General features: G+C 33.4%; 1 non-coding gene across 1 annotated transcript; it reads left to right on the forward strand.

The window, feature by feature from the left end:
* Nucleotides 1-8,627: 8,627 nt before the first annotated feature.
* On the forward strand, nucleotides 8,628-8,718 carry TRNAY-GUA (transfer RNA tyrosine (anticodon GUA)). Its single transcript is given in 2 exon segments — nucleotides 8,628-8,664; nucleotides 8,683-8,718. It is a non-coding gene; the product is annotated as a tRNA-Tyr (tRNA).
* The last annotated feature ends 4,319 nt before the right edge of the window (nucleotides 8,719-13,037 follow it).

Genomic DNA, 13,037 nt, shown 5'->3' on the forward strand with positions numbered 1-13,037 from the left:
TTAATTTCAATGTTTTTTCAAAAAAAATAAGACTTTTCGAGGTTGTCTCAAGTTTCCAGAATATTATGATTAAATACAACAAAATCCAATAATACCGATTCACCTCGCAACGACTGCTACTTGATTACAGGGTAGGTACAGAATCCAGGCAGGGCTAAGGGTTGGTTGTATGCCTCTCCAATCCCCCCTTAGTCGGCAGGACAGGGCTGACAGCCTCCCCTCAGTTAGGCGGGGGGTGGGGGGGAGGGGGATGAAACCTAATTAATTCGGCAGAGGGATGAATTAATCGAATTTCCCTCGCAGGTAAAAGTATCGAATAAGGGATGGAGTTAAACATCAACCCCTATAGGATGGAATAGCATCTGTACTTGTTTGGAAATGTATCTGAATGTTTTAAGTCGGATATAGTCTCATTAATTAAATAGAAAGATATTCGTATTTGTTTATAATACGCTTCTTTTGAAATACTCCAATCAAGTTTTCAAGTCAACAAAATTGAACAACATTTTCACCTTATCGTAATCTTACGTAATATTTAATTTATTGAATTAGACAAATTCTTGAAAAAAATTAAAAATATAATGATATTCTTATTGAAACGTACAAATTTCGTAGGGTAAGAGCTATACAGGCTAAACGAACTAAGTTAGGGGAACTATTTTGTCACTGTAATTATAAGCCATTTTTTTCAGTTGTAGTTAGTATCTTCTGGATGCGTTTCTCATTTGCAAACTTCAGACACGTACGCTCCGCGAAGAAAAGACAATTATTTTCTTACTTTGCTAATTTGGGACAGCCGCTTATTTGGTACAAGAGGCTTGGGCCCAATGTGTCCCAAATAAGCGGAATCGGCATTCAAATTGAGTAGATATTTACGGTAATCTCACTGGTGAGAGACCATCACTCAATATCAACATTATGACACTTTTTGCAGCCGGTAGGTGGCTAATAGAGATGCAAATTTTATGTGACAGAACGGTAAGGAAATAGAATTGGGCAATCTATTTCCTTCGTAATATTACCAAGTTAATGCAATACACGGCAGTATCTTGCCGGCAAAAAATCGTCCTAAAAGCTTGCTTGTTAACCACGGACTTAACTGATTCCATTAAAGTCCAGGGACGGAATTTGAGGACTAACTAGCACATCGGACAAAGCGATTGTTTTCAATGTTTAATTTTTTATTTAGAAAATTTTATATTTTTGGTATATATGTTCGATTTGTCATTTTATGTAAAACACGCCCTGTGAGACGTAATGTTCTTTCAAATGGAAGTACAAATAACTTCTAAACTATTAAAAAAAACACCAAAATTTTTCAAGTAACTTTACCAATTGTTATCAAGCATCATATAAATATTCTACTACTGTAATTTATAATTCAAGTCTGAAAGGGATACTATCAGGTGTTCCCAATATCTTATGAGTGCGAACCGTATCTAAGTTTTCCTAATGAAATCGCACATATTATAAAATACCATCAGGGTATTATCGTTTTCTTATTTTCTTACCTAGCAGTTCTTACTTTGATTTTATACATATGTATTTTTAAAATGATATGCTAGAATAACGATGCTATGAGGAAAATAATTTCCCTTAGGGCCTAAGTCTTCTCTGGGGACGCTGGGTGGAGGGTCTTTTTGAGGAGAGGAAGGAGTGAACATGGGTCTTGAAGAGACCCATGTTGTAGGAGGGAGGAAACACAGAGGGCAGCAAATCGTTTCACAACCGTGCTGTTGAACTCAATAACGAGTCGTAGAAGCAACCCATTCTCATGTGAGATATGTCAACCGTATACGAATGTTGGGGGAGCGTTTGGCGTGTGTCCAGATTATTCACCAGTGCCGAAGGGATCAATGACGATAGTTCCTCGGAGCATCTTCCATTATAATACCGGTAAAACAAGGACAGCGTTTCTGCCAGACGCCTGTGCTCTAGAGATTACAATCCACAGGATACTAAGGATGATAGATGAATTTTAAAATTCAAATATTCCTAATTCATAAATTCAAAACATCACTAGTGTAGGTAAATAAAAACAAAGTAAAATTAAATTTAATAATTATGGACACTCAGTTGAGCTAATTGGTTTTGCCTACTCAAAATAAAATACGAAAAAATTTTTTAGAAAATCAAATAATACCAGCAAAAAATATAGATAAGAGCCATCTATTAAATACAATCCATTAAAATAACTTATGGCTGACAGATTACATCTACTATCTAATACTTTATTTTTCTTTATTCAGTGCATTGTTTATTGCAATCATTTTTCGAACACCATTCTAGCAAAACCTCCTAGATCATAGGAGGTGGAGAATTTCACTCAAGCCACCATAAAGTCCTAATGTGCTCATCAATGTATTCATTTTTTATTATTTTTATTTATTTCTTTATTGATTTTCTTTTTATGTATTAACTTAAATGTAAACTTTTATGGCAGGAAGAGCATTGCATACACCGCTCTGTCCAGCTGAAATAAACATTATTATTATTATTATTATTATAGGGCCGGGACACTCATTCAAAGTAACCATTTTTTTCAATGTATTCTTATTTATTAAAGCATCTTAACATGTTTTGGATAATTTAAAAAAAAAGGAATATAAATATATTTTTTGTGGTTGTCATACAAGTTAGGAGGCTGATTTGTCCTTCAGTATCCAGGCCTTGTGATCTAGGAAGTTTTGATGCTAGGCACATGCCCGTATTTCGATGGTCGATAATATATAAAGTTAATTGAATCAGAAGTCACCTGATGCACTACGGACGGCCTACATAAGCGGAGGCACGGCCGTGAACGAACAGAGATCCCGAGCCGATCGAAAGCTCAATTTCTGATCTTGGAAGCGAGATGTGTCGTCCCTTACAGCGAGGTCTCTGAGGCTGAAACCGGACACTAAGATGTATCGTCCCTTTCAGTAGATAAGGTTGCCTAGAGGGTTCACCTTTTGAATATAGTTGGAGATAACGCGATGTGTTGCCTTTGCCGCGAGTACAGTTATATTTTTTTATAACTGTTTTGTTTATTTCTTACTTTTCTTACAGTAAATTCTTTGTTCCAAATTAACTTTGATGTTTACTATTATTCAATGTCTGCAAGTGTAAGAGTAGAGTTAGAAATAATACAGGGTTTTCCAATAAGAGGTGTTATTTTGATATTCAATCGTAAAAGATCAATGGTTTCGTTGCTTGTGTGGCATGTAGCGCCGTTTTGTTGAAAGTAAACGTTGTCCAAATCAATATCATCCAATTCCGGCCATAAAAAAATCATTAATCATCTCTCGATAGCGCAATCCATTAACCGTAACTGTTGCTCCAGCCTCATTTTCGAAAAAGTATGGTCCAATGACTCCGCCGGACCAAAAATCGCACCAAACAGTCACACGTTGAGGATAGAGAGGCTTTTCAACAATAATTCTTGGGTTTTCCCCAGATGCGACAATTTCGAAATGGGCCTCATCACTCAAGATGATTTGCATTTGATTCACTCAAGTGAATTTTAATAATTTCAATGCGTTGTTGAAACGTGTATCGTTACATTTTTATTAATGACGTATTTTCGACTTGTCAAATGTCAAAAAATGACAGCTTCAAAAGTTACATCTGCCGAAATAGCGAGCTATTCAAAATAACACCTCTTATTAGAAAATCCTGTATAATAAGTATTTAATTTTTATTAAAACATACAATCAAAGTGAGTAATCTAATATTATATTTATATATCGCAATTTTTTCTTCGCTGTGAAATTCAATTGTTTCCTACCCCTGTCCTGAACACATTAAAGTCAAAACTCTACAAGTAGTTTATCCCCCACTTCAGTATTCATACGCCAACCGCATCTCTGATGGACCACTGCGCCTGCAGTTCCACTACCACGGCAGCACGCATCAAAGTTCCACATAACATGTTCCATAACAGCACTACCCCGCTAGTGCCACCATTCACCACACTGAAGATGACATCTCTAGAAGTGGAAAAAATAACACCTTTTTACTTGTGGGGTCAATGTAGTCGTTTCAATTAGGAATTTAAATATTTGAAAATGTGTGATGAATTTAGCAGAAGTAATTAAAAATTAGACGGCCTCCGTGGTAGAGGGGTAAGAAGAGCAAACTGAAAGTCGCGGAAAAGTAAAAGTGGAAGATACTTTCAGCATCGCCCTGTTGTAAGACTAACATTCATAAATGAAACATCGCTTTTGCCGTGTTTGGTGTCCAGATCTGAATAGCTTCCCCATCTTCCTCTTCCCTGTCTCCTTCCCCTTTCCACTACTTTCAGCATCACAACATTTGGGAATGGCACAGTCTCACTGGCTTGAGACACTTGGTAGCAGTATGACATCGCTTATTACTAACTTCTATAGGAATCTCTTCAGTGCCGATTTGAAAGAAAACTGAGGTCACCAATTTACATAATAATGTTTGGTCAATTTTACGAAAAGTAAGATAAAATGAAGCTTATTTCGGGCAAACCAAATACCAACAACGCACTTCTATCGGTTAACCTCTTCAGTAGTTCACAGTGTGCCCGGAGTGGCCCGGTCGCGTCTGACCGACAAGGGAACCGCATTAGAGACCTGAAAGGAACACAGTCTGAAATTTGAATATTTTGGGGTCTCCGATGCGCAGTAGTGCTGAGTGCTGCAGCCGAAATCCGTAGAGGGTGAGAGAACTAGTTTTGGATAGGCTAATGGGTACACTTAGTGTTTAGCTGCTGATATTTGGGAAATCAGTCCAAAACCAGTGACTGCTGAACACACAGCGGATTTCTGCATACATTTTCAACTATCCATTCAAAAACGACAAAGTTTTTTTGCTACATATATATTATAACACATCCATTTTTAAATGCCTCAAAAATACTTTGTGCTTTGACTGAAGATTGAACTTTTCTGCCCAGTAACTGGAGTCAACAACTCAACCAAACTCGCCAAATGCCGATCGGGTAGGTCCGACACGTATTTCGTATATTAACTGCCGTAATATCGCCACATTTCAGAAAAATGCATACATTTCAATGTGTACATGATTGCCACCAAGTTGATAGAATGCATTGTCATCGACAGCGAGTATATCTGCTTAATTTCAGCTTGATTGGATGTTGGAAAGTGGTTTAATTTTCGCTCTCAAGATTTGAATTCATTCATTGAATAAATAAATTACCGAAAACAAACGTAAAAAATATATGGATTTAAAAAGGTTGTTCAATTACTAACAAGTAGTTCTGTGATTAGTGTCAAAAAATGTGTTACTAATTTAAAGTAGGTACTTAAATAACCATAAAATTTGGCGTAACATTTTTTATCATTTCAAATAAGGAATTATAAAACTTTTGCAAAGAAATGCTACCATCTTCTATGACTTCTTTTTATTCAAGCTTTCTTCTGACCATAATGTTGATTATTCCAATTTTACAGCTCGCAGTAGGAATCACGACAAGGTCACCATCTTGAACCAAAACCGGAAGGTAGTAAAAAAAAATACAGAGAAAATAAACGTCAAATAGTCGAGTTAAAATAGGAGAGTCATAATTTATTTTAGAAGGTATGCAAGGGTAATGCAATGCAATACATTAAAAAAAATACAGTGTGTGGCAAGCCTACGCACGACGGAAGTGAAACTTTTAGTATTCTTCTCTCTCTCTTTTCATTTCATTCTCTCTTTTTTTCTGTCTATTGACACATTTATAAGTAGCGTGTAATAAAAAAAATTAAAAGTTATAAAAATATGGGATTCGAACCCGGGTCATGCATAACGAGTGTCGAACGCTCTGCCTCTAGACCGCGAGGAGAGGTATCTCGCGCGACGAGAACCGCGTATACAACGTGTACTCCTCAATTGACTTGTCCCGCGAAAATTTTCGTTTTCAAACACGGCAAATGAATAATATCACATAACGTCGCGTTAACGCTTTATATAGGGTCGAATCGAAGATATATCGGCAGTGTGAAGTTATATCTGTCGTAATATTTCCGTATATTTGTCCGTTTTGGAAAAGATCTATCGTGTTTTAACAGTCTCATACCCGTATGGAGAGAATTTGAAAAACATTTCTTAATTTGGAAAAACTCACTTACGGCTGTGTTTTTACTAAAAAAAACTTGTCACGCACGTCTGCGAGGGTAATTAGTCGCGTTATCGGCCTTGATTAGTAATTTAAATGATTCAAAATAAAAATAATTAATCAAAATACCGAGCGACTCTACCGGCTCGATTTGTAAGCTATATTTCGACCAAAATATCATATAGGTACCGACCGTTACTTCTAGACAATTACTCGAGTGAACACCTGCCGGTCTAGAGTCTCACTAAATGGATTTAGACATTTCGGGAGAATCTCGGTTAAAATTAACAAATTTATGTAATTTTTTACTACATTATTACAAATCATGTAGATATTTTCTTATATGTATGCCTGACAAAGTAGCAGCACGAGAGCATTTTATCACTTTTCCTCGTATTAAAAAAATCACAAAAAGAAAAAAAAAATAGTTGAAGCGGGGATCGAACCTCGGTTCTTCACAACGACAGTCGGGCGCTCTGCCTCTAGACCGCGAAGCTGAGTTTGGAGAGTGACCTAAACTAGGTATATAATATGAGCTAGGCTCCTATAGCGAAATGATCACGGTTTTTAGTGACGGTCATGAGTCGGTTTTACTCCGGTCCTCGAAAATGCATGACGCGCGTAAAGAAGTTTCACTTCAAAAATATACAATAACAATATTGATTAAATGTCATTTTCTTACAATTGTCATAATTTTATTTTTATTTTGTAAATTATATAAAGAAACAGTACACGATTTACAGTGATGAAACAATATAAAAAAAATAGATATTTCATTTATTTTTCGGAATAACTTTATTGAGTAAAACCTCAAATTGTAATATTTAATTATTGAAGACAATATTAGCGATTTCTAAACGAAAATCTGAAACAGAAAAATTAGAAAAGGATACGGTCACATCTAGGACGCGAACCCAGGACCCTTGTCTTTCCGGGACACCGCTCTACCAACTAAGCTAATGGGACCCTATCCCCCTCGGTCACTTTTAACTGTATCATACTTCGAATAAGAACTACCAAAATTGTCTTCATTTTTTTATCGCACATTTTTTTTATTGGCATCTATCTTTATGTATGATCGCAAGATTCAACCCGAACTAAATGCAATCTAGACAGCGTCTTTTTAGATAAACCTATCTTATTTTTTTTATTTTTAATGTGCGACATCTATTGACTTTTCTGCAAGTCTAGAATGAATATTTATTTTTCGGAATAACTTTATTGAGTAAAACCTCAAATTGTAATATTTAATTATTGAAGACAATATTAGCGATTTCTAAACGAAAATCTGAAACAGAAAAATCAGAAAAGGATACGGTTACGGTCCTAGATGTGACTGTATCCTTTTCTGATTTTTCTGTTTCAGATTTTCGTTTAGAAATCGCTAATATTGTCTTCAATAATTAGATATTTCATGTTAGGTACCTATGATATGTTAAAACCAGGTGACGTGTGTAGTAAATAGGTGTGTGTGTGTGTAATGTTTGTGTGAGAGGGTGCGTGTGTGTGTGTCTGTATGTATGGGCATTGAATAGTTTGTATTATTTATAAGATGCCACGTTTGAATTTGGGCAAAAAATATCATTGTTAATTTATTATTTATTCTATTTTAAAATTTGATAATCTTCATAATACGTTTATCCTGACGAAGAAAATATTGGTTTTGAAACGTGTCGATTATTTTTCATTAAATAGTGGTGGATAAAGAACTTAGTTAGCTAGAAATTTCAACAATATTAAGTTCATTAAAATGTTACATTTTGCCTTTGTTAGAAGTCAACCTAAGTTCAATTTTTCCGTCTTAAAGCCGTATTACAATATGCATATATAAGCCATTGAAATAATATAAAATAAATTTTAAAATTCTCTACGTTTTAAATAGTTTTTCCAGCAATTTTGTTGAAGTGCAACACTCTTTTAATGACGTGAATATGCCTAAATTGTCGGTAAGAAGAATTTTTACTCACTTGTAATTTTTAATATTTATTTATCGTTTCTTTACATTGTATCTTTTTTTTAAGTTATAATTTTTAACCTCACTAGGACAAGCCTGTGTTGTCAATATTATAATAATCCAGAATTGGTTGCATTGATAAGCAGAATCGAATTCCACTTCGTAATACTATAATAAGTCGGAATTTATTTCAGCGAAGAAATTCTGGGACTAACTACCATATGCATTGCTCATTGCCCAGAACACTTACGAACGGGTACATTATACCAAGTCGTTGGACATCTTTAATTTATCCTGTAACAAATACAACATATTGTTATTTCGACAGTTTATTTAAGCATAATAAATAATGGTATAATTTGTATTATTCATAGGTAAAATCCTCAAAGGTAAATTTTATTTAAAGTAAATATATTTTTATGATAAATTTGGTTCTCTGTTCATTGTGCGACGTGTGTACCCAGTAACGTTTTTTTGTATCTCTCAGATTGAAATTCATTGTAAAATTCTACCAAACTGGATCTAGCGGTAACTTTCTCTGAGGTCAGTGATTGGTGAATGTGTATCAGCGAGTTTAAATATTAGCAGCGTACAATAAATGATACACCTTCGATAGCTCAGTTGGTAGAGCGGTGGACTGTAAAGTTGTAAGATTGTTGTTATCCATAGGCCGCTGGTTCAAATCCGGCTCGAAGGAATCCTTTTTTTTTGCAAATAAATAAGTAAAATCGGGCATTAAATTTATTAAAAAATAGATTCATTCAAGGTGAAGCTATTTTAAATATTAATTATTTAAATTTTAATAATAAAAATTTTAATAATTTAAATTTTAATAATTTAAATTTTAATATTTTAAATTTTAATGATTTAAATTTTAATAATTAAAATTTTAATAATTAAAATTTTAATAATTAAAATTTTAATAATTAAAATTTTAATAATTTAAATATCCATCGCTTCTTTGGAAAGTTACGAAATACAATTTAATTATAATTAATTAAAATTTCGTATAAAAAATTTGTACGTTTGACGATTTTTTTACATGTTGCACGTATTGATAAACCATAGTATATATAGTTGATTAATTGTGCTCAAAATTCTGCCTCAATACAGGTTTGGAAATACCTGGCTATTCAAATCTGGTCACCAAACACGGTTTAATCCATTTCAAGTAAAGTTTGATTACTTTTATAGATACTGAGAGTATCTTCCACTCGGAACACACAAAATACAACCCAAATTAATTAAATAAAATTTACTTGCGAACGTCGATATTTGAACCCGCGATCTCCGAAATGCAAATCGAGAGTCTTACGAATCGCCCACAGAGGTCGTCAGTTATTCATATATATTATTTCGGATCTATAAATAAATCTCTGTTCTCTGTTTATGAGCACCGAACGGTGAGTACGATAGATAATATAGCGCCCAAGGCCTGGGGCCAACGACAGCTGAAACAGCAAATAATATCAACAAGCAGCAGACGGCATTTGCACCACTGAACATATAAATCAATAGAAATGTGTTGTGAGCTCGAATTAGTCTACTGGAAACAAAACGTTATTTTATTTTTTTGGAAAACTTATTGAGTAAAACCTCAAATAATAATATTTTATCATTGAAGACAAAATTAGCGGTTCTCAAACGAAAAACAGAAAAAGAAAGAAATTGAGCCCAGGACCTTCGTCTTGCGGGGCTCTGCTCTACAGAATCAGAAGGCTGCGGGTTAAATTCCCGTCAGCGGCATTTATTTTTACTCGGGAGATATTTTCAATTTATATGGGTATAAAATATTTTAATATTTCATAATATTTATGTACGCACGCTTATTCTTTGTTCTCACACTGGTACATATCAACATAAAAACAGTCATACACACACACAAAAATCTCATAATGCAGGACATCACATACTGATGTTCCTGAAGGCGTCTCTGTTTCATGTTGACAAACGGCCGCTTCCTGCTGATTAAGGTTTTTTTATGGTTTCCCTTAATACGACAGGCGAATGCGGAGGAATTCTCAAGAATAGGACATAGCCGACACCTTCCTACTCCCAACACAACACAAAAAGAGATGTATGTAATATATGTCCGCGGTTGGCTACTGTTGCTGATGCTTAGGCTGATGATGAGGCAAAAACCTGCAATTTTAGTAGGGTTTTTTAGGAAACAATTTTTTCCTTACCGATAAAATACAAGGCCTCTAAGTCTATAATAGCCAGGTAACATTTTAAACACGCATATGAGGTAAACAAATGTGAGGCGCATAAGACGCCGTTCTATTTATATAAATAAGGACGGGTTGTTTTTCAGAATTTGAACAATTTGTCATAATTCAAAGTTGATTTTCAAGTTCTGTGAAGGTTCTATTCAAGTTCTTTCGTGATTGCAGCTTTGTGAAGCACCTGGCCAATAATTATATAATAATAGAACTTGAAGAGAACCTTCACAGAACTTGAAAATCGTCTTTAAAATTTGATGAATTGTTCAAATTTTGTGATACCCATCCTAACTTTAAATTCAGTAAATTTTAATGATCGACCTCATGGAAAATGGGTATTTCAGGCGAATATTTTTTTCTTATTTGACTTTTACATATTTCATGATTTAGTTTCTTGTATTGCATCTCTACAGTAACTCTTTTAAAATAACTTAAATTTATATATGATTTTGTATCTCCACTTAAACCATGGAAATTAGATAAAAAATACTTATAATACCCACACTCAGGCTTCGCCTTCGTGGGATTTTTTTTTAATTATATGCATTTATTATTTTCAATATTTTATGTAACTATCCATGTATGTATATAAAAAAAAATTCAATAACATAAATTATAATAATTTGTTATCCTTTGTGCATATCTTGTCTTATAAACATTGGTTTATCATTTAAAATAACAAATAACCCCCTGGGCATACACAAAGACATATAAAATAATAAAAAATCGGTACAAAGCACAATTCTAGTGACTTTTGTTTGATGATCTATACCCTTCCCGCATTCTGTGCTCCTGTATCTAGTATTGTTACGTTGGCGCCCTTAAACTCTGTCACAATATTATTTATATAGGAAGCTGCCGAGCCCCTAATCTTCGAGGGATAATTTATTCGCGAACGCTGAATGTATAATAAGATGCAAAGGGAAATGTATTGAATCGTCAGGTCGGTGGAGGTATTGCTTCTGATTGTGGAAAAGGCACTGCTTTAGAATAAAGTAAGGGATTGTAAGGGAGGTAATGTATCGATGTTGACAGGGGTGTTTTTAAAGCAGATACATGTGATATTGAGGCCTTTTGCAAGATTGTCAGATTGTGAAAAAGTATTTTCAGAATTTATTCTTTTAAAATATATAACATATATATATTTTTTAAATATTGTTACAAAAATAAATAGTGAGTGACATAGGAACAAAACAGTGAAAAGAGGTATTTTTTAGTATTTCTAGACCAATGAAGAGAATTAGCTCTTGAGTTGAGTTAATAAATTAATAATTTGCATACTGCCGTTTTTATGAATAATCATCCAAGCAGAACTGTAAAAATTTTTCCAAAGCTCTATCCTACTAATAATTATATATAATTTATTATCTTAATCTTCTCGCTATAAAGCAGAAATTTGTCAAACGTTGAATTATGGCGTTAAGAAAATTTTACCAGTTGCTGTGTTGGTATGTTAATAACAGTTTATTTATTTTATTGTTTTTATTATAATCATGCGAAAACTGTATTACTTTTAACTGTCTTTTATTGTTTTTATAACATTTTCTAATTCCATTTAATCCTTATTCTTTATATTTCTTTGTCATTTATAAATATATTGTGTGGGTGCAAATATTTAATCAACGACTAGAATTAATGGAACATTATTGGTCTAATATTTTAAACTAGCAGTTAAGAATCCGCTCCGCGGTTTTATTTACTGCCAGCCCCTGCGGGCGGCACTTGTTTGAGCTTCGCCCAGTTTAAGTGATACTAACAACAGTTACTTTTAATAGGTACATATTAGTTCTTTCACAGAGAGAGGGTGAGTATATTTTGTAAATAGATTATTACAATATAGCGCCCCTGAGGTGATATCTCACAAAAGCGGCGCTATACAAATTGTCCAATAAATAAATAAATATAATGTTTACATATTATTGCGTACATATGCATTGATATACAAGGGAAATAGATAAAATAGTGTAATGTTATTAAACTTTATTTCAAACACAAATTACTTTGTTTACATCACTTTATTATATACAACCACTACATGTTTCATGAACGAAGTTTACCTCATCAGGAGTAAGTATACTTCGAAGTCAAAAATTAAATATAGATTAAAAATGTAAAGAAGAGGTTGAAGGAGGGGGGAGGGGTTAGAGTGGGCGGGGTTTATCAGAATTAGGAATTGCAATATCCTTAGACGGGAAAGACCAGTTGAGTGAGAAAATATTTAAAAGAGAGTTTATTAAAAAAATTCTTGTTTATTATATCTGATTTTATATTAATATGTTGTTTAATTTCTAAGAATATAAATTATTTATTTTTATATCCTGTGTGAAGTATTTTAAGAACTGAAAACACAAATAGTATATAACCATAAAACAAGATATTCATAAAACAAATAGCATTTAATAACGGTTATTCTAATAAATTGATAGTTGAAATAATAAATAAAAAAATTAAACATGATCTCTTCAAATGCTATATTTACCATATTTCTAAAGATAGAAATAAACAATGACGTACAATTCTATTTGTGGATAACGATATTTCCAAAATTATAAATAAAAACATTCCTGGTACTATTCAACCGGCGTTTTACACTACTAACAAAATGAAAAAATATATTCTTAATAATAGGTAGTGATAATCAAACAGAAAAAATCGGGAGTTTATAAACTCAATTGGGATGATTGTGATTTCTTTTACAGAGGTAGAACCAATAGAAACTTTGAAGTCAGAACTAAAGAATATCTCGGAGTTCTAAATGGAAAAAATGAATCCGAGTTTGATCATCTTTTGAATA

This window comes from Hesperophylax consimilis, chromosome 22, assembly GCF_061612785.1.
Source record: "Hesperophylax consimilis isolate HC1 chromosome 22, BYU_Hcon_1.0, whole genome shotgun sequence".
Classification (NCBI taxonomy): domain Eukaryota; kingdom Metazoa; phylum Arthropoda; class Insecta; order Trichoptera; family Limnephilidae; genus Hesperophylax; species Hesperophylax consimilis.